General features: G+C 35.1%; 1 pseudogene; it reads right to left on the reverse strand.

The window, feature by feature from the left end:
• Positions 1–20,077, reverse strand: part of LOC130836429 (transcription factor Spi-C-like) — a 119,631-nt pseudogene extending 99,554 nt beyond the window's left edge.
• Positions 20,078–24,219: the final 4,142 nt, after the last annotated feature.

A 24,219-nucleotide genomic window follows, 5' to 3' on the forward strand; every position in this document is an offset into this window, starting at 1 on the left:
AAGCTTGTAAGTTTGATTAGGTCCCATTTGTCTATTTTTGTTTTTGTTTCTATTGCCTTGGGAGACTAACCTAAGAAAATATTGGTGTAATTTGTGTCAGAGAATGTTTTGCCTGTGCTCTCTTCTAGGAGTTTTATGGTGTCATGTCTTATGTTTAAGTATTTAAGCTATTTTGAATTTATTTTTGTGCATGGTGTGAGGGTGTGTTCTAACTTTATTGATTTATGTGCAGCTGTCCAACTTTCCCAGCACTGCTTGTTGAAGAAACTCTCTTTTTCCCATTTTATATTCTTGCCTCTTTTGTTGAAGATTAATTGACCATAGGTGTGTGGGCTTATTTCTGAGCTCTCTGTTCTGTTCCATTGATCCCTATGTCTGTTTTTGTACCAATACCACACTGTTTTGATAACTGTGGCTTTGTAGTATTGTCTGACACCTGGGAGGGTTATGCCTCCTGCTCCTGCCCTCCCCACAACCCAGGATTGCTTTGGCAATTCTGGGTATTTTATGGTTCCATATAATATTCTGGATTATTTGTTTTAGTTCTATGAAAAATGTCATGGGCATTTTGATAGGGATCACATTAAATCTGTAGATTGCTTTGTGTAGTATCACCATTTTAAGAATTTTAATTCTTCCAATCCAAGAGCAAGGGCTATCTTTCCATTTCTTTGAATCCTCTTTAATTTCCTTTACTAATGTTTATAGTTCTCAGAATATAAGTCTTTCACCTCATTGGTCAGGTTTATTCCTAGGTATTTTATTTTTTTGGTCCTATTTTAAAAGGTATTGTTTTTTGACATTCCCTTTCTGACATTTCATTGTTAGTGTAAAGAAATACAACTGATTTTTGAATGTTAATCTTTTTTTAAAATATTTATTTTATTATTTATTTTGGTTGCATTGGGTCTTCGTTGCTGCGTGTGGACTTTCTCTAATTGTGGCGAGTGGGGGCTACTCTTCATTGTGGTGCATGGGTTTCTTATTGTGGTGGCTTCTCTTGTTGTGGAGTACAGGCTCTAGGTGCGCAGGCTTCAGTAGTTGTGGCACGTGGGCTCGGTAGTTGTGGCTTGCAGGCTTAGTTGCTCTGTGGCATGTGGGATCTTCCCGGCCCAGGGATCAAACCTGTGTCCCCTGTGTTGGCAGGCTTAACCACTGTGCCACAAGGGAAGTGCTTGAATGTTAATCTTGTAACCTCCTATCCATATTGTTTCCTATAGTGTTGGATCCATCAACAGGTGAATGGATAAAGAAATTACACACACACACACACACACACACACACACACACACACACACACACACTTCCAATGGAATATTAAGTCATGAGAAAGGACATCCTGTCATTTGTCACGACATGGATGGAACTTTAGCACATGCATTATACTTAGTGAGATAACTCAGACAGAGAAAGAAAAGTACTGTAGGATACCACTTACATGTGGATTCTAAAGAAGCCAAACTTAGAACCAGAGAGTAAAATGGTGGCTACCAGGAGATAGGGTTGAGTGGATAAGACAGATGCTGTTTAAGGTACGAGCTTGCAATGAACAGTAAATAATCTCTACAAATCTAATGAACAGTATAGTGAATGTAGACAATGATAGTATATTGTAATCACCAAACTTGCTGAGAGACTAGAAGTTAATTATTCTAACCACTAAAAAGAAAGGATAATTATGTAATATGATAGAGGTGCTAATTATCGCTGATAGCAATCATATTACAATATATAAATATATCAAATTAACATATACACCTTGTATTTACACAGTGTTATAAGTCAAATATATTCAATGAAAACGTTTTTAAAGGGACCTTAATCTTAATTACATCTGCAAAATCCTTTCTCAGCAGTAACTAGATTAGCATTTGATGGAAAAACCAAGGGACAGAGAATTCTTCCTATCATAGCCATTACCACACAATTGCTTCTATCCTTTATTACCTTGCTTTGGCCATGGTAGTATCTTTTTGAACTGGCTTTCCACACTCCCTTGGAGTTAGTGTTCTTGGTGTGAATTAAATTGTGCAAAGGTAATCCTTCATGTAGATTTGAAAAGTACAAGTTAAAGGAAGATGCTACATGTATAGATGCTATAGCTCCTTGTGCATCAGCTAGTAGAGTTGTTGTTATCCTGAAGCAGATTCCAGTATTTATTTCTAGCTGCCCAGGTGTCAAGAAACAGTGGCGTTGCACTGGCTTCTTGGTTTGACTCCATATTCCCTGAATTATGGCTTCACTTACCTAGTCTTCAGCTTCGCCTTGTTCAGGATGTTACAGCAGTGGTGGCAGCTGTAGACCATAATGAACAGTCCCCAGTGGTGGTTTCAAAGGAAGGAGCTCCCCTGATGAGTTGGTTCTCTATTCTTAGAGTCTTTTTAAGAGGCTCAGACTCGAGCATGCTTCTTATTTCCTATAAGGGTTTATAAGAGCCTATTTCTCTGTGTTATTCTTTATGCTTAAAAACATAGCAATAATTTATGGTCCCTGCACTGAACCCTGCCTGACACAGTATTTGATGCCAGGAATAAGTGCAACATAATAGGTCCTTAAAATATGTGGCTTTGGTTTAGTGGTCAGGAAACAGATGTAGGGAATCTAATGCTGCAGGTAGGACCTTGTGAGGCTTTAGCCAAACATTTGTAAAATTGTCGCCTACAGTGACCTGGAAGGAGGATGTTCCACAGTGCCTATAGCTTTGAGGGAAATGGTTATATAGAGCCATAATGTTGGTATAGCATACCTGTTTCTAGCTGTTTTTAACAAAGTATTATATAAAAGCCAATCATCTGTCACAGGCAAGAATTTTTAGATGTGTGGGCAGAGAGAGAAAGATATTGAAAAGTCCACAGATTTGGGGCTTCAGAGCATTAAAAAATCTGTGGCTACTTCTGTGCCCAAAGAATCAAGTGTTAAAGCCAATCAAGTAAGCCAGTAAAATAAGACAGAGAACGTAATCGTTAAATCCAGAAACGAAGTTTGAATATGGTTATTGGCATATGGAACCAACTGCAAGCAGATAGATCAAATGCTTAATATATTTTGAGATAGTCATGTTACCAAAGAAACCATAAAAAAAGACTGTGTTTTTTCAATTTCAAAAGCAACCTTCAAGTTTCCAATGACAAGCAAGGAGAAAATAGACAGCCCCTAAGGAGAATCTACTCTCTAACATCCATTTCATGTATGTCCCCAAGGGATGAAGGAGAAGAAATAACCTCTAAGAGGGCAAACCATGGCAACAGAAGAAACTAGAAAGGTGTTACTCTCAGAATGCTGAAGCAGAATTTGTACGAGGAACCCATTTCATTGCCAGGAAAGGAATTTTGTAATTCTAGCCCACCAGAATTTTTCTTCACTAGTGACCAGCTATCATTGAGAATCCTTAATGCCTTTCTGTTTTTGAATAGTAATTTTAATTATATTTATCTCATCCCTATTCCTTCCTGTATCTCTCAAAGACTTTATTCTGAAAACACATAGGTAAAATGAATTATTTAAAATTTTAGTTTAAGTGTACTTAAAAAAATTCAATGGGAACAATGAAAGTGATCAGTTTTACTTCTTAGTTATGTTTCTACATTAGAAACGTTGCAGTTTTATATGCCATTGTATAATTTATACGAGTTAAATTATCCATTTCCTAATGTAACCAACTTAGAGTTATGAATAAATTTTAATAAATGCCTTGAATTATTCTATGATTTTAATATTCTGCCAAATTTCTGTAGTTTGTGTAAATGATGCCAGATTTTTCCCCCTTATTCCCTAAATAATTAAGAAATAGCAATAAAGAAATCTAAACTTTAGGTGAATCCAAATATCATTAGAATGAAACAGAATTTTTAGCTATTTGCATATTAGATGATACCATCTTGATTATTTGGTGGTTTTCACAGGTTAATTTTTTGTCACAAACTATGGGGATCAAGATTCAGTCTTTGAAGCAGTAAGGGTAAATTGATATGAGATTTTATATATCCATAACTTTTGGGAACTTGAAAAAACTTATTTTGTGATGGTGATGTAATACTCACATCTTCTCTAAAAATACTTTAATTCTGTTATAGATGTTATTAATAAAAATAATATCTGTAACATATGTATCAATTACAATGTTCTAGGCATTCTGTTAGGCATACTTAACATGTTATTTATATCCACCAATGCATCATTATTATTTCAAATAACAGTTAAAAATGATTTAATAGTTTTTAGAGGTACAATATGAATCTTTAAAATGAAACAAACATAAAGAATTAGAGTGAATAGGAATGAGAAAACATTAGAAAAGATAAGAATGATTTTTATCTTTTGAAAAAATACACTCTGAGTTTGCTTTTCTGTAGGGCACCACCATACACATAGAAAATTGTGCAACAGACCCCCATGAGTTACAAAAAATTATCAGTATTTTGTCAATTATAATTTATCGATCCCCTACAACTTTCTCCATACTCCTTTAAGGGAAAAAAATATCTAGATGTCTTGATCAGATCACTAGGCCAAATATTCTGAAGTGATATTTTATAGAAGGAATTGCTTATCTCTATTTTCATATACACATATTGCAAAAATTTTGAGCATAATTTTTTATTTGCCATTGAAATTCACCATTTTATTCTTTCCTAGTAATTTTATAGTTAATTATAGTCAATATCCTTGCTTCTTCAGTCACATGATACACTCCAAGTTCCATTGCTATGGAATGTGTCACTTGAACAGGAAAACTCTCACTCCATCTCCAATCCTATTCCTCTAGAATCCCAGGAATTGGGGAGGTTTTCTTGCTTGAGTAGGGTCAATGGGTCTGAGTAAAGGTAAATATATGTATTTACTTTCAGTTTGCATTCCAATAATTATGGCGTAAAGGAAAGATGTTATTTCAACTTGTAAAGTATATGTTTAGGTATGTCAGTGATTTATTTATTCATTCCAAGAAATGTTGATTGAACTCCTGCCATATTTCTTGTTTTATGTAGTATAATGCATATACAGTCGTAAAAAGGAATATTGACTCATTGTTTCCCTCAGCGAACACTGGGACACGGGTGAACAAGGCTCTAGTACAGTCCTTTTAGAACAAACGGAACCAAAAATATCAGAATAGGTGAGATGCTGTATTAAAGGTAGGAGCAGAGTACTATGGGCACATAAAGAGGGCTAAGAGAGACATTAATTTTAAAGTGGAAAAAGAGTAATGTGTAAGAAAAGTTTTAAAAAGGAAATAGGAACAGTTCTATGTGGTTTGAGAGGCAGAGTGGATAGTGTGGAAGAAGGACATTCGGTGCAGAGAAAGTGGAAAAAAACACCAGTGTTAGTGTGATAAAAATGTTTGGGCTAAACAGGGATTTAGAATTACATTCTGAGGTATCTGGATGTTGGTGTGTAGGAACATATTTTAAGAAATTGAATTATATGATTAAATATAGTTAATGTAACCATAATTCATATGCCATGTAGTGCCAACTAACTAGGTTGAAAGATATGTATCATTTACTGAGCCATCTTACTAAAGTAAACTTGGGTTGAAAAACTATATAGATTCTATGATAATTCAGCTAGATTTTCCTATGTTTTTGCTATTGAAGCCTATGACCATAGCTAGACCCCCAAAGGAGTGAGGGCATTTTCCCTTTTCCCTCTCTGAGTCTCTGCTCAGTTCAGGTTTATTCTTTAGTGAGAAGAAAGAATTGCTGACTGGCATCCTGCAGCCTTGAGCACAGCTGGCATCTGCAATACTTTGGTGCATGTCCAAGAGCCACGCAGAGAAGTGACATACCAGGGACTTAGACGTGATTTCTCTTCTCCCTGGAGAAGTCTGAACTCAACACAGTGGCAGAGGGCTCAAAAGGGAGCTGAAAGAAAGTCATTTCTGTGCACATATGTAAATCTGCACCTGGGTTTCCATCCCAAAATTTAGGTTGGTCTAGTGTCTGATTTCTTGGATCAAAGTATCAGGTCATTTTTTTTCCTGTAATTATTATTGTGACCATAGCATTTGCTACAAGGATTGCATTCACATCACTTCCAATATGCAAGTCTAAGGATTTGTTTATTGATGGTTGTTTAGAGAGGGGAAAAAAAAATCCCTGTGCATTCAGGATTGTGGTTTGTAAATGCTGTACCAGTGTCATTCATTGTTCTCGAGTTTCCCTGGTGAGGAAGAAATTTCATTGGGGTGTAATTTTGTCAGAGCTCTGGGAAGTGCTTACCACTTTTGACATATGAAACATCACAGCTCTGTGAAAAAGCTGATTACCAAGTCTTATTTGTTATGGTTTTCCAGGTGGCTGGGTATTTCTAAAGCATCCTGCCTCTCATACAGCTGTACTCACACTGTTTCTTTAGAAGACTGAGTCTACCCTACACAGCAGCAGGCAAAGAAATGTTGCTAGTTATATAGAAAATTTATGCTTCATAATAAGGAGAATCAGAAAGGCAGTAGAGTGCAGTAGTTCCACTCAGCAGTTACATTGGATTATCCTTCAGCCAGACATTCTTCAGCAATGTTATTGTGGACAATTTACTAAATGTTTAAAATCTAATTTCTATAATCTGTAACATGGGATTACCAACACCTCCCTCATAGGCATCATTTTTTACTGTTTAAAGTTTTTTCCAATGTATGTAAAGCATTTATTTCAATATCTGTCACATAATTACCTCTCAATAATTAGTATCTCATTGATACATTACAGAATTCTAAATGCTTCAGATCTGGCATAAAATCTGGTTATGTACACTGAAGAAATAAGAAATTTATAAGATTTTGGAATACCCGCTCATTTCCATTGTAAAGCCAGTTTCCATTCATTTGCATTCTTAATTTTTCAGAAAAGGGGTACATCATATCTGTAGTCTACATGGAGAATCAGTGCATTCCATTCACTGGTCTTTTTCAAATAAAAACCTTACAGACAAGTGGGAAATTTTTGTTTACTTCTTCTGCTCTAAATGCAGTCTACAATTGCTTTTAAATTACTTCCTTTGATAAATAGAAGAGCAGATTACTAAAATTTTAGCAAAGAAATGCACCAATTCTAATCCGTTAAAAAGAAGTAGGAGCTTTATTGAAATAATCCCTGAAAGACCAGATCAAACCATTTGTTAAATTGCTATTATTACTGTTAGTTTTGATATCATGTCGACATATAGTGTTGGGTGTCTGGAACTTGACTTTATTGATGGGGCTAGTGGCAATTTACTTTCACAGCACCTTGCTTGATCAATGAATTTAGATCTAGAAAGCTTACATTTGCTTCTGTTAGTCTGTAAATCGTGTGAGTGTTTAAGTGTTGGACATTTAAATACAACTAACTGGTTGGCAAGAATTTGGCCAGCTTTGATTTCAGCAACCATTTATTTATATATTGTGGGTTTCCAGTTGGAATTGTACTGTATCATACTGAATGGTATCGATCAAGACAGTTGGGTGACTGGCATGAACACTCTGGAAATAGCTCATCTCATACCCAGCTCTGCTTATTGCTAGATCATTTATCATTGTGTAGCATGGATATCTGCTATTATTTTGCTTCCTTTTAAATTGATAGTAGTCTATTTGAATGAATAGGACAGTGAGAGGAAATTGTCAGACTTTCCTCTCAGACAATCTGGGAGGTCATTACGAAAATTACTGATCAGCCCTGAATAAGGAGTAAGTGTTATGGAAATTATGATTTAAATGATATAGCCAATTGTTATTTCAGACTTGAAATCTAATGTAAATGTAAGATCAAAAAGGCAAAAGGAAGGATGAGAATTGTACAAAAAAACTAAATAAATGAGCTAACTCCGAAAAAATAATGGGTTTATAGGTATCAGTTACTTAATATTTGAATATTATTTATAATCATCAAACCATTATGTAGCCTACTGATATTTTGGGGAAATTTAGAGAGGATGGTTGCTGATCATCATCTTTTTTGAAAAAAGAAAATCTGGAACTTAAATCCTCATCTTCAGCCTGGAGATTTTAGTGCCCAACTGATAGGATTATTGTGTTAAATGAGAAAACACATAACAGGTGCCTGAGAGATAGGTACAGAGAATGTTATTTTTCTTTTTCCATTTCCACTGTTGCACTTTATCCTTGAAACATCAGCGTTCATATTTTTCTAATATTTATCTTATCACCCAAAATGAGCACTATACCAAGAGACAAAAATGCAAACAAAAATAATAAAACAACAAGAAACGTGGTGGGTGATTAAAATCCAAGATAACTTATGCAAGTGAGGTATAATTGAACTTCCTCCTGAGTTTGGACCTTCCCAGCTTGAGACACTTTCATGGATGTAGTACAGTTTTACATGGAAAAAAGTGGAGAAGGAAAAGTTAAATTCAATTTAAGGCATTACTAGAACAACAATCAGGCTGAACCTGATTTTAATGCTAGAATATATCTGTACCCAGATGAGTTTTCAGATTTTAAGCATCTCCCCCTTCCCTCAACCAGCAATTATTTGCTATTTAGATTTAGGGACATTTAAGACAGCCCTGCTAACTTTTTAACTGAGGAAGGTTGAGTAAGAAATAGACTAAGAATGATTTTAAAGCCTGGAAGACATCAACAATAATTTGTTCTAGTAATGAAGTGATTTTTATGCTTTCTGTTAGGAAGCACCATAGAGGCTAAAGTCCATAGACTCTGAGGGTCTGTGGAAAATTCTGGGCAACTCACAACCACCCAAAGATACTCAAGACAGACTGGGCCAGAGCTGGGTTGAGAGTATGATGATCCCCAGGCAGTAAGGGAGGACTGGGGTTGACAGGCAGGAGGAAGCCTGATAAAGTTAAAAAGCTGACTCAGGTCTCTCTCTCTCTCTCTCTTTTTTTTTTTTTTTACTGATTTATTTCATTTGGGGACTTCTCAGAGCTTTAAAATACAGATGGGTATTGTGAATTTCCAAGCAGGGAATCTAGGATGCTGTAGTACCTAAATTTGACCACAAAATGATTTTATTTTCTGAATGCCTATTAATGTCTTACAGAATTATTCTTTTCTGGGACACAAATGTTAAAATATGGACCTACAAGGTTCAAAGCCCCTTAAGAGAAATTCTTTCTACATCTTCTTGGCATCCTGATGCCCCTAAAGCTGGGGGAGATTTTGCATCTTTTGGGGGATCCCAGTGAGATATGAGCCATATATAAATGATAGCAGCATGAAAATAAATATCAATATATTAATAAAATATTGAGTGTGAATATAAAAATGTATCTTTCACCATTCCTGTGAATGAATTCAAGTGGAATACACTATAAATCAATCAAATCAGCTTTATAAAATTTACTAGGTATTAAAAATAGACTTGACTGATGGTTGAATTATGCTTAATAAAAATGAGAACTAAGTTGCAATATACCTTAATTGTCCAACTGCATCTTTTTAAAACATATATTTCTCACAGATATATAAAAAAGTAAGAATATTAAGAATGTTTTGAGATAAGTACACTATATTTTCCCTGAGAAGACTATGTATCTGTATCTAAATGTCTTTCTATCTACATAATTTTTAGTAAAATTTAAGGACATGACACCAGTTTTATTAAAAGTCATTTAAACTAAAATATGTGGAGCTATTTGAATACTCAGGACAAAAAATTATTCAGAATTTCACTTCTAAATGTGGGATATTGTTTTGGTTGTAAGAGGATGCTCTGGAGGGCTGAGTGGCCCTGCCAGAACCTCACGCATCTGAGAAATCTCAGGGGAAGCTTCATCCTCCAGAGATTTTCTGTTTGCTTTTCACTTCAAAGCAGTCAGGCTCAGCATCTTGATAAGAAGCCAATGTGAACATCCAAACATCTGTGGTTTCTCTCTTCATACACTCCGTCCTTTTGTTGGTATGTCAGAACATGGCCATGTAAATCATAAAGAAAATATTGCCCTTTTACTTACGTTTTAACTTCAGTACAGAGTCAAACAATCTTATTTATGTTACTTGTTCATGGGATTAAAGAAATAACTATTTAAAGATAGATGGGATCGTAGAGTCTGATTTTGATGCTTTTCAGAGAATAAATGTGGGCACAGAAATGTCCAGCAACTTGCCTAATGCCACACAGTGGGTAAGCAGATCAACTCCAGTCCTCCCGCATGTGCCCCTCTGCTCCTTGAACTCCTCTCTCCCGTCATCTGCTGCTGATTGGCCATCTGCCTTCACAGCAGCACTGTGCCAGGCTCTGTGCCAGGGGATGCTGAATTCGAATACAATGTGATCCTACTTTGTACTAGAGTAGCTACGGGTATATTTTTTCACCAGACGTTTTTGAGGGGCATAGTAAGATCATTTATTTGTAATGATTAAAATTTGAGGAGTTTCACATACATGTTTGCTTATGCCAGAATGTAAAGGACATAGAGTCAAAATAATTTTGCTTGTATATAATGTCTATAGAATTAACATAACTCGAGGGATTTTTTTCCAATTTATTTTTTGTTGAGGTATAATTTCCATACAGTAAAATGTTTAATTGGGTGGATTTGTATCTGTATCTATATCATCTCTATTATATCTTATACCCATTATCATTAGTCTTTCAACCATTTGAAACCAAGCTGTAGATGAAATGCTTCTTTACTCCTAAATCCTCAGGTGTGAATTTCCCCTAAAGGAGAATACTTTTTTTCATTACTCCATAAAACCCTCTGAATAGGATAACCAACTTTTTAGATCAACCCAGGACACAACTATACAAGATCAAAATTATGTATATAATGTATAATCAATAAGTATATACATGCATATTGTTATTTTAACATAAATATAGGAAAAATAGGTTTTTATGTTTTATTCTGTATTTACTTTTTGTTATATAAATGATGTTTTTAAAATAGGACTAGTTAACAGTGGCAGTAGTAATTGGCATTATTAATTAAACCAATTATAAAAAATTATAAACAAAAATATATGAGAAAACTATAACAATATTTTATAATGTTTCTTCCTGTCTTCTGATACAGCAATTTTTTAACCTAGCTTTAAAAACATTTATTTGATATTTATATTTTGTAGGCTATATTATTGAATATTCTTAAAAGAGATAAATGTCTTTTTCTTTTTTTTCTTTTCTTTTTTAAAATTTTTTTTTAAGAACTTCTATTGAGATACAGTTAACATACAATAAACTGCATATATTTAGAGTGTACAATTTGGTATCCCACTCTCCCAATCCATTCCCCCCCAACCCTCCCTGCTTTCCCCACTTGGTGTCCATATGTTTGTTCTCTACATCTGTGTCTCTATTTCTGCCTTGCAAACCGGTTGATGTGTACCATTTTTCTATATTCCGCATATATGTATTAATATATGATATTTGTTTTTCTCTTTCTCACTCACTTCACTCTGTATCACAGTCTCTAGGTCCATCCATGTCTCTAAAAATGTCCCAGTTTCATTGCTCTTTACAGCTGAGTAATATTCCATTGTATATATGTACCACAACTTTTTTATCCATTCATCTGTTGGTGGGCATTTAGGTTGCTTCCATGTCCTGGCTATTGTAAATAGTGCTGCCATGAACATTGGAGTGCATGTGTCTTTTTGAATTATGGTGTTCTCTGGATATATGCCCAGTAGTGGGATTAATGGAGAATGTAAAAACAGTAAGTAAACAGGTATCATCTATACTTAATAAAAATAACAATGACATTTTTTATCTTCACATGGTACAGTAATATATTTTCACTCTTATATACGGTGGTAGAACTGAATACCATCAAACATAACATTCACTTTGTCTTGTAGCTTCTCTTTGGTCAAGCTTAGATAATACTCACCCCTGATGTCAGTCCAGTGTGATGACATCAAGCTAAACATACTCTCAACAGAAGTATTTGATAATGGAATATTTAGAATTTTTTGAACTAATGTTAATTTTTTTAGAAACAATTTTTATTGAAGTAAAATTCATAGAACACAAAATTACCATTTTAAAGTGTACGGTCATGATGTTGTATGACCATAATCTCTCTCTGTTTCCAAAATATTTTCAACACCTCTAAAGGTAACCCTCTACCCATTAAGCAGTCCCTCACCATTCCTTCTTCTCCCAGGCCCCTGGCAGCCACTAATCTGCTTTTTGTCCCTACAGATTTATCTGTTCTGGGATATACCACATAAATGGAATTATACAGTATGTGACCTTTGTGTCTGATTTCCTTCACTTAATGTTTCAGGGCTTCTCTATATTGTAGTAGGTATCAGCACTTTATTCATTGTTTATGACTGACTACTCTTCCATTGTTTAGATGCACTGCATTTTGTTTATCTGTTCATCTGCTGACAGCCATATGGATTGTTTCCACTTTTGGTCCATTGTAAATAGTGCTGCTATACAGATTTGTGTATGTATTTTTGCTTGAGTACCTAGTTTTTCAGTTTTTGGCTAGTGAACCTAGGATTAGAATTGCTAGATCATATGGTAATTCTGTGTTTAGCTTTTGAGGAACCACTAAACTGTTTTCCACAGTAGCTGAACCATTTTAAATGTCCACCAGCAATGTCCAGTGATCCCAATGTCTCCACATTCTTGCCACCATTTTTTACTTTCAGTACGATTATTGTTATTGTTGCCATGCTAGTGGGTGTGAAGTGGTAACTTGTGGTTTTGACTTGCATTTTCCTAATGACTATTGATATTACACATCTTTTCATGTATTTGTTGGCCATTTTTGTGATTTTCCTTGGAAAAAGATGTCAACTCAACTCAAATTCTTTTTTTATTTCTAAACTAGATTTTTTTTGTTGCTGAGTTAAAAGACTTATTTATTTAATCTGGATACCAGACCTTGTCAGATATGTGATTTGCAACTTTTTTCTCCCATTCTTGTGAGTTATCTCTTTATTCTCTTGATAATATCCTTTGAAGTACAAAAGTTTAAATTTTATCAAGTCATATTTATCCATTATTATTTGTTTTTTGTGATTTGGGTGTCATATCTGAATCCATTGCCAAATTCAAGATCATGAGTATATACCACTATATTTCCTTCTAAGAGTTTTATAGTTTTAGCTCCTGTATTTAGCTCTTTGAAAGATCTTGTGTTAATTTTTGCATATGATGTGAGGCAAGGTTAATACTTAGAATTTTACTTATTAGTAACAGCAAGTTTTTAGACTGATAGGAATTAGCTTCCAGCTCTTCAGAAATGTCCAACCTCTGTGTATCTACAAGCATATTATGGTACATTAGCTGTTTTTCAATCATGTCCTTTGCATTTCTAAATTCATCATATAGACTATCCATATCTACACTCTGAAGCTCATAAGATAAGTCTCTCTTTCTTAGGGAAAATGGTTTTAAAGCATAGAGAAGATCTGAACTTGTGAAATCGAAGGTGGATTTCAAATGAGCTGTAATTTTAGTAAAGAAATTGAGAAAGTCCTTTTACAATTGGCTGCACCTTTTTTGGTGGCTTTTTTGAGTTCTGAAGCAAACTTATACCTAAAAATTGAATCTTTTTTTTTTTTTTTTATTTTGCTATATAGTTTTGTCACAACCTACACATAACACTGAACAACTGAGGTTCAGTCCTTTCATCATTTTCTCCTCTTTATAGCCTCTTCAAATATCAACAAACAATTTTGGAGAAACAAAACATAAATTTTTGTTTTACTGCAATCCTTTTAATGATTCTCATTGACAATGTATTTCTAAATAAGAGAAGAACATTCTTCCTGTCTCCTCACATTTTGAAAATATGATGGCACAATTGGCCAACTTTTTTTTTCCATTTTTTTTAAGCTGTTTATTGGAATATAATTGTTTTACACTCTTGTACCAGCTTTTGAGGTACACCAAAGTGAATCAGCTGTATTTATACATATATCCCCATATCTCCTCCCTCCTGTGACTCCCCCCCACCCTCCCTGTCCTGGCCCTCTAAGGCATCATCCATCATGGAGTTGATCTCCGTTTGTTATACAGCAACTTCCCACTAGCTATCTATTTTACAGTTGGTAGTGTATATATGTCTATGCTACTATCTCACTTCATCCCAGCTTCCACTTCTCCCCCCACTCCCCCCAACCCTGTGTCCTCCAATCCATTCTCTGCATCTGTATCCTTATTCTTGCCCTGTCACTGGGTTCATCAGTACCATTTTTTTTTTTTTTTTTAGATTCCATGTATATGAGTTAGTATACAGTATTTGTTTTTCTCTCTCTGACTTACCTCACTCTGTATGACAGACTCTAGGTCTATCCACCTCATTACATATAACTCCATTTCATTCCTTTTTACAGCTGAGTAATATTCCATTGTATATATGTACCACATCTTCTTTATCCATTCATCTGTTGATGGACATTTAGGTTGCTTCCATGTCCTGGCTATTGTAAATAGTGCTGCAATGAACATTATGGTACATGTTTCTTTTTGGATTATGGTTTTCTCTGGGTATATGCCCAGGAGTAGGATTACTGGATCATATGGTAGTTCTATTTGTAGTTTTTTAAGGAACCTCCAAACTGTTTTCCATAGTGGCTGTACCAACTTACACTGGCCAACTTTTTAACTTAAAAATATTTCTGACAACAATAGCCATCTTGTAGGCACATATCTAGGGAGAGTATCTTCTCCAATTTCTATAAAGTCAAAGTCTCATTAAGTGCTTCTGAATGTTTTGAGAAAGCTGAAAATGACAAATTTATGAAAGCCTCCGTATGACCGGCAGGAAAATCACACCCATTTTAGCAGTGTTATATACGAGGTATGAAAGACGTTTAAAAGAAAATATCATTTTCTTTGGTAAGAAGGTTGTAGACTGCATAGAATTTGCCAAAATTTACGTTTGAACTGTCTGCTGAATGTACAAATAGGTGAACAAAGTCTAATTTTTATTTGGGTAGATAATAATTCTTCATTTTATGTTTTCTCAAATTTCCTTAAAATCTTCACAGATTTCAAGACTATGATTTGATAGTCCACTTTAAAAACCAAAGTACTTGAGAGCTGGGAGTAGGGGTATTTTGTTGTTGTTGCTATGATGCTATACATCGTTTAGATTAGAAAGCATGATCCTTGGCATGATCTGACAGAATCAACTCTTTCCCGTAAAGGAGTAATACATCTGTAATCAAACTCTCTTTTTTGTTCATCCACAGGACAATGTAGTTGCAACCTTTGATACAGGGAATGTAAATTTACTTAGGTGCATAGATCAGTTAAGGCAACCATAAAGTAATGTGTTCATGTGGTATGCCCAAGTTAATTCAGTGCTGCTATTTCCAAATAAGCATTAGTGGTATTTTAGGGGATACAAACTTTGGATTGATTTAGAAAAACTTGCCTGTCTTATCTTATGCTCATTAATTAAGTATTCAGGGACTTTCCCATTGTCCAGTGGTTAAGACTCCCTGCTCCCAATTCAGGGGGCACAGGTTTGATCCCTGGTCGGGGAGCTAAGGTCCTACATCCTGCATGCCATATGGCACGGCCAAAAAAAGAAATTAAAAAAAAATAAGAGGACATACTCAGTATTCATATGTGTGCTTTCACAGCTCTTGCTGCACTATGCTTATTCCCTGATTAATTTCTATGTATTGTGCAGTATGCTCTCTTTAGCTTACACACCTCCCTAATCCATTTTTATGTGTTCTTCTGTCTTAAAATACACAGCAGATTAGTCTTGGTATTGATATTGTAATCATTCTCATTTTCCTTATAACAGTTAGAAAACTTGATCCTAATCATCACAATGTTATCGTAAACTAGAGTATCTGGATAAAAAGCACAACAGTTAACGACAGCAACATCAAAGATAAACTATTTTTTAGTGTCACTATGGATGGTTTTTATTTTCTTAAGTCCGGATTTATATTAAAATTTCTGTCACATACTGCTTTTTCAAAACCAAAAGGAAATAAAATTTTAATGGAAAAAATGAAGATACATAAAAGTGTTACTTGGTAAACAAGAAAGCAATTGTTCAATGGTTAATATGTGTGCATTTTATAGTAAAACTCAGAGTTATGGGATAATTTTTGGAGTGAATGTGTTTTATTTATTTATATATTTATTTATTGGTGTTGCATACTGTATAGTTCACATACAATATTATATTAGTTTCAGCTGTATGGTATCATGATTCAATGTTATTACTGATTTTACACCACAGTTATTATATTATTATTGACCATACTCCCTGGGCTATACATTATATTCTTGTGCCTTATTTATTTTATAACTAGCACTTTATACCTCTTAATCCTGTTCACTTATTTTGCCCAGCCCCTCAGCCCCCTCCATCTGGCAAAAATTAGTTTGTTCTCTGTATCTGTGAGTCTGTTTCTGTTTTGTTATATTCATTCATTTATTTTGCTTTTTAGATTCCACATATGAATGAAAACATGCAGCATTTGGCTTTCTCAGTCTGACTTATTTCACTCAGCATAATACTCTCCTGGTCCATTCATACTGTCACAAATAGCAAGATTTCATTCTTTTTTATGACTGTTATATTCCATATTGTATATATATCACATCTCCTTTATCCATTCATCTAGGATAGGCATTCAGGTTGTTTGCAAATCTTGGCTAGGGTAAATAATGCTACAGTAAGCATTGGGGTGTACATATCTTTTTGATTTAGTGTTTTTATTTTCTTTGGATAAATACCCATAAGTGGAATCGCTGGATCATATGATAATGTTATTTAATTCTTTGAGGAGCCTCCATACTGTTTTCCTTAGGGGATGTACCAATTTATACTCCCACTAATAGTATACAAGGATTCCTTTTTTTTTTTCACATCCTCATGAAATTTTTTATCTTTTTGATGACAGACATTCTGACAGGTGTGGGGTGATAATTCATTGTGGTTTTGATTTGCATTTCCCTAATTATTTGTGATTTCACATCTTTTCGTGTGCCTGTTGGCCATCTGTATGCCTTCTTTGGAAAAATGCCTATTTAGGTCCTCTGACCTTTTTTTAATTAGACTTTGATTTTTTTTTGCTATTGAGTTGTATAAGAAATCTGTACATTTTGGATATCAACCCTTTATCAGACATATTATCTGCAAATATCTTTTCCCATTCAGGAAGATGCATTTTCATTTGGTTCATGGTTTCCTTTGCTGTGCAAGAGCTTTTTAGTTTAATTAGGTCCCATTTGTTTATTTTGTATTTAGTGAGCATTTTTATGAATACTCTTTTTCAGATAAATAATATCTCCATTTAATTAGGTTTTTTTTCCTAGGTTTCATCTTGTTCTTTTGTTTGGGATATATTCCTCTGTCTCCTTATTTTATTTGACTCTCTCACTTTGTGTTTGTGAAATTAGGCAAAACTATGTCAAGACCATGCCAGTCTTGAAAGTCCTTGTGTAGGAGCATCCCTTGCAGACTGCATGTGCCCAGTGGGTTTGGTAGGAGGGTTGGAGTCAACACAAGCAGGACACAAGTCTTCTCACAGGGTACACAGGGAGCCACCATCTTCACAGAGGTGGGCTCAAGCCAGAGGGGCTAGAGCTGGATTCCACTGTGGCCCTGGGCTTTTACCGGGGTGTGGTAGAGGTCACCACCCTGGTGATGGTGTTGGAGCCAGAGTGTGGCATGGGCTGGTGCTTCTCTTCGGGCAAGCTGATGGCTGCTTCCTTGGTGGAGTCAGGGTGGAGCCAGGATTCTAGGGCAGGAGCCTGAGGTGGGCTGGGGCTTCTCCTGAGGTACTCTGGTGGCTGCTGCCTTGGAAATGTTTTGGAGTTGAAACCAAGTGCTGGCTGGGGGTGTGCTTGGACAGTTTGAAAGGTCAGCTAGTGTGCTTTTTAATCTGCTGCCTCTGTGCTGGGACTCAGAGCTAGTAAGTTTGTGAATGTACCCTTTAAGAGTAGAGTCTCAGTTTCTTACAACCTTCTCGCTCTCCTGGTTGTAAGTATTTTTGGCTTTCTAAACCAAGTAAGACTCCAGGGCTAGGGTACCTAACGTGGGGCTTGAACACCTCCTTCTTAGAGAAGATCTCCAAGTTTGTGATATCCCTTTCTTTCGGGTTGCCTGCCAGAAATGTGGATCCTGATTTGATTACTTTTTTTCCCTTCCTATCCATTTCAGTGTGTTTTCTTTTTTTTTCTTTATATTCTTAGTTGTAGAAAAACTGTTCTACTAGTCTTCCATTTGTTCTCAGAGAGTTATACTATATATAGTTGTAGTTTTGGTGTATTCACGAGAAGAACTGAGCTCAGGGTCTTCCAACTCTGCCATCTTGATGTTGCTAATGATGAACTGTTAATGTAATGTTTATAACCTATGTATTTTGCACACTTAAGTCACATCATTCAGAGTGGTGCAACAATGAGTAATTCATACTTGAGACTCACAAACCATAATTTTTAATATCAGAGGCCAGGGGTAAAAGCAGCAACCTTGGCTGTGGAAGGGAGATAATCTATGCTGTATTCATCTCAAATGAAAGCAGTATTGCTTCCATTCTGTCTATAGTATGGTTTTTGTAATTTTCACCCTAACTTCTGCACCTATCCTCAAAAGCAAATGTACTTTTGTGACTTTTTGTGACTATGGAAAGTTCTTCTATGATACTGAACTTTCTGTGGTAAAATCTGGATGGTCCTGGGCCATAGTAGGGCAGATGGTCACACCACCTCTAAATCAGGAGATCAACCTTAATGCAACACTACCATTAAATTCACGAACCTAATTCACATTTCTCGAACTGTTTTTTATTCATATCCATGTAGACAATGTTTTTTTTTTCTTTCTGGTCCTAGGTCCAATCCAAGATCGTGTGTGGCATTTATTTGCCATGCCATTCCAGTCTTCTTTAACGTGTCACTGTTACCATTTCCCTTCCTCTTGTATGACCTTGAGAGTTTCTTTTTTATGAATGAACTGAATTTGATGTTTTCCTCCAGTCAAACTTAAGCCATTCACTATTTGCAGAAATTGCATAGAACTGACACTGTGCTAGTCTAAGATGCCTCATATCAGGAGGTGCATGCTAAGGACTTATCCTGCTAATGGTGATGGTAAACTTGATCACTCGGTCAGTTTCATGTCTTCCAATTTTTTCCTCCAGAAAGACATTTTCCAGTATGTAATTGATTAGTATTTCATTGGAGGATACTCTGAATCTATGCCAGTATTCTGCTCCTCCTCAAACTTTTTCTCACCAGCGTAAACATTCATTGATGATTCCTATGTGAATCAACCGCCACTATGCGTGTCAAATGCTGAATTTTTATTTCCATCATTTCCTCTGCAGCTGTTAGTTATCTTTTAACTAGAAGTTGGTGCTTTCCTCTCTCATGAAACTGTTTGTTTCTATTTTTATCAGTATAGACTCTTGAATTCTTATCTTAATAGAGTTGTATTCTGTTAGTATTATTATTTTGATGCCTAAATTGTTCTAGATTTAGAATGTGAGTCCCTTCTGCATGTTGACATATCTCCATCATTTTGTGGCACTTACTTTTTCTTGCGAAAGATTTTCCAGGTTCATCTTATTTTCCTCACCCAACCATGGAATTAGCGATTTCTTTCACAAACTGTATATCCTTTCAATGAAAAACAGCATTTAGAAACAAAGGTCTCAGCACTTGTGCTCATTGCTAGTGAGGTGTCACTCTTTCTAGACCCTCTTAGCAGAGGGAGATTTATGAAATATATGTATACAAATGTGCCTGCACACACATTATATACATATGTATGTTTATATGTATTTACTTACCTGTATATTTATTTATAATTAAAACCTTAACTCAAGTTTTTTTACACCAATATTTTCAATTCAAATGCAATACCCCAGCATTTTTTTCCAGTATGCCAGCATGCCATATTTTTAAATTCTTCTCTGACATGGAAGAAACTGACTTCTACTGCCCTAAAATTGTTTTTCCTTATTTGCTCAGTCCCTTTTCCACCGCATTGGCTATTGGACACTCCATCACCTCTGCTCAGCTGCCACTTCACTGCTGCCTTCTTAGATATTAGGTCAGCCTCACCTCTGCATGGCACACCCACCGTGACTTTCTCCAGCTGCCAGGAAGATGGCTGCCTCCACACAGCCTCTTCATCATTACCAACACCTTGGTACTTGTACCTGCTCATGTTTCAGCTTCCTGTCCTTCTGTCACCACTTTCTCAGATTTGGGGGTTGGTTACCTCCTCTGCAAAGATACTTTGCTATCCCATGGAGACTCTAAGAAATTGTATACACATTTTGCATATCATCATTTACTCAACTTATCTATATTGTTTACTCTGATTTTGGGAGTGGTGTAATGCCCTGCAGTCAGGCAGCATTTATTCAGAATTATTCAAATTTTATCTGAAATTGAGTGAATAATCACCAGGAGAGTTTTGGTTACTATACATTTTTTTTACTATCTGTGATGTATTGAATCATCACTTTATTTGTTCATTCATTCACTCATTTTCACATAAGAAGATATTCTCTCCTTTTAAATTGGGAGATGACAGGAAAGTGTTAGTACTAATCTCTTAAAGAGACTTTTAGTTTCCCCTGGGCCTATAATCAAAGGAAAATATTCTTCTGTTAGATACAGACCACATAACATCAAAACTAATAAAACTATTTTCTGAGGGTGTCTTCTCAACACTTGGCTCATTCATAAACAACACAATAAAATCAGACTTGTAAATGATGCTCATGTTGGAATTATTGGATTCAGAGAATACAGAAGTCTAATATAAAAGAGAAGAGTAAAAGTTTGACAGTACAGAATTTCAATTCATTCTTAGGAGAGCTGTCGTTTGTTATTTTTGATAGTGTTTTTCACAGTTATTGGCTTAAGTTATTTATATTACTCATATTACTTTTAATTTGTGAAAGGCTTGTGAAGGGCCTACTAATTTTATTAGTTTCTTCAAGGAAAATACTTTGCCCTTGTTGAATTTTTCCTATGTACTTTATAATATCTGTGAATCAATATAACATGGACTATTTGCTTATGATCTATAGTTTAGTGTGATTAATTTTTCTTCTACATTATTTGTAATATGCTTGCCAATCAGTTGAAATTGTTCATTCCAGGCATTCTAAACTTATTATGCATTTGTAGTATGAATACTTATATATACAAATGTATATATCATGTTTGAAGTAAGATTCGATAAATTAAAAATATGATACTGGTCATATTAGTGATGAGAATGTATTCTCTAAACAAACAAGTAAAAAAGGTTATGTAACCTCCTGAAAATTAAAAAAAAAATTAATCACTCTACAGTGTATTTTGTTATATAAGTAACAAAGAATGTGAATTAATCTATGTAACAATACTTATTTGGAAATAAGTGAGTATGAACATACTGCTTGTAAATTCTGTGTACTAGAGTGTTTGTAATTGATTTGTAAACTGGTTAATAATTGTAAATGTAACATTGAAATTATGGACTATTTTATAAGAAATCCAGATTAATAAAATTAGGTACTCACAGTGACACAAGAAAATTGCCATCCTGGATTGCTGTTGCTATAAAAACACCCAAGAATAAATTATCAGCCTATATGTTGAAAATAAAATTTAAGCAGTTTTTTAAAAAAAAAGAGAGAGAGAAGAAAATTTAAGCAGTTTGACTGTGAATAACCTAGGTATAAAAAGGGTTGCCTTGTAGGCTTTCTAGGAAATACTTTCAAAGTACTTAAAAATAATTCACTTCTTAAATTCAGTAAATATATTCCTAGTATTCACTATTGATTTAATAATAGCTTAATCAACATATCTTTATAGTTAAAGGTTAACATCACCAAATTCATTAGCCAAATAATGATGTATTGGGAATTTAAGAAGATTTAAATATTATAAATTTAGTATATTGTCTAATGATCAATTCTTGTCTCAACCCAAAGCAAATATTAATTAAATAATGTTGCATGTCATTGTGTGTTCAGACATATCAGGAAGTTTAGAGACCCTCTTTTTCCTGTCTTCATTATAGCAATTACCTGTTTTCATTCATTAACTTCTTCCTTTACTTTCTCTGGAAATTATCTTCTTGGCCTGGGGCTTCTAAATAAGTTCTTAAAATGTTAACTCATTAAATTATCTGTCTTAAACTTTACCAATATTGAGAACACTTGCATAACCTAAATTTCTTCAGCATCTTCAGGGTCAGACTGGTATACAGTCTAATCAATTTAGTGTGCATATTTTTGTATTACTAAAACCAAATATGAGAAGAGGCACTTTTGAACATAAATAGAAAATTCATTAAAGCATATAGTTTAACTGAATTTCTGATTTCATTGATACCTTACTTTTTATCTGTAATCTGCCTCATTTTCTATGTCAAGATATGGAAAACTTTGATGCGTACAATATATTTTATATATATGTGTGTGTGTGTTTGTATGTGTGTACAACACTATATCCATTATATATAACATATTCTGAAACTTCTTTTTATAATTTTCTAGTGGATGCTGTTGGTACCTGGCCCAGATCCTTTGGGCTTTTTCTTCTCAGTAAACACTTGCTTGATTTCTAACTACCGGTACCTGCTTTTCCTGGTCTGAGGATTGCTCTGGTAGCCAAAACCTTCTTTGCTTCCATGCAGCAGAGTAGGAGTGCAGAAGAAATAGTGATCCCTAGAAACAGTTGTCAACCAGTGACTGATGGGAGGTGGTCATCACCTCCTATAATTGAGGTATCAGTTCCTCAACTTACTTACTGCGTGTTGTAATTCTGAGATACATGTTCTATATTTTCCCTCAAGATGAAACTTCTGTTGTGCACAGTGGTAGGTAACTGGCTTCACAACACACAACCCTTTGACTGCTGTCCTTTTTCTATCCCCCTTAACTACTCCACTTCCCATGTTTCCTGGGATCATCTCTCAAACTACTTGTATTTGAATTGGGTCTCTGGTTCTCATTGGGGGTAAAGGAAACTAAGACAAATTCTTTTATTCAGCCAACAAATATTTATGATAGGCTACTGTGTGAAAAAATATACAAAAGTTCCTTCCTCATGGGGTTTACATTCTAGTGTGGAGAGGGGAAAAAAAAAAACAAACCCCAAACTAAATGTATATATATCCTAAACTAAACATATATATATATAAATCCTATATGTATATAGGATTGTTTCAGACATTGACAAGTACTACAGAAAATATCAAGGCAGGGAAGGAGGAGATGGAGTGCAACTGTGGTGTGCATTGCATCCTATAAAAGGGTGGGCAAGGAAGCCTTAAATAAGATGATCATTTGAATAGAGCCTGGAAGGGTATGAGGTTGTGTCATGTGGTAGAATATGATCTCAGTTCTAATGCACTTAAAATTATATCTTTATATGTTTATTTCTTTACAAGTTTCATTTTATTTAAAATATGAGAATGTAATATTTTATTAAATGAAATGTAAAAATCCTATATAACAAGGGAAGAAGAGACGTGAAAGTCAGCTATGAGGGTGAGTCAAAAATTATCCTCACTCTGGCTATAGAATTTATTTTAATTAACTTTTAGAAAAGACAAATACACCACTTTTGACATAATCTCCTTGCTTTTCAATACACTGTGTCAATCTGTCAACAAGCTTTCACATTCCCTCATTAAAAATGTTTTAGGTTGAGCTGTGAGCCAGCTTCTGTCTTCACTTCTTCATCAGAAGGAAATCTTTGTCCTCTTAGGTCTGCTTTCAGGGGACCAAACAGGTGAAAGTCCAATGGAACAAGATCAGGACTATAGGGAGGATGCTTTAACACCTCAAAACAAACTTTTTGCAGAGTGTGGACAGTGTGGGCAGAAGTGTGAGGATGTGCATTGTCATGCAAGATCACAACACCCTTGGAAAGCAGTCGTCTGCATTTAAGCCAAAGTTTAGACTTCAGCTCTTCAATAAGCATCTCTATCCATTCATACACACTTCACGACAAAACACTTTCTTCATACTGTGCAAAAAGTCTTCAGTAAATAACGGTGCCAGGTACACCCTCAGATCACAAAAAACAAATCAATGCACATGGCTCTTTTGTGCAAATCACAAGTGGGGCATCCATTTTTACTCACACCACAGTTACAAATGAACTGATGTAGCGCATTCACACACGCACAGCAGTGACTGGGGAGACAGTAGCCTTGAATAGAAAGCACTGATAAGACAGTGCAGCCAACAGAAGCTTTAAGATAACCAGAGTGCGGATAATTTGAGACTCACCCTCCTATACTGCACTTTGACTGAGACATTTCAATGCCTGACTGTATCAAAATGACTCTCTGCACGA

This window comes from Hippopotamus amphibius, chromosome 15 (assembly GCF_030028045.1).
Source record: "Hippopotamus amphibius kiboko isolate mHipAmp2 chromosome 15, mHipAmp2.hap2, whole genome shotgun sequence".
In the NCBI taxonomy this organism is placed as follows: Eukaryota; Metazoa; Chordata; class Mammalia; order Artiodactyla; family Hippopotamidae; genus Hippopotamus; species Hippopotamus amphibius.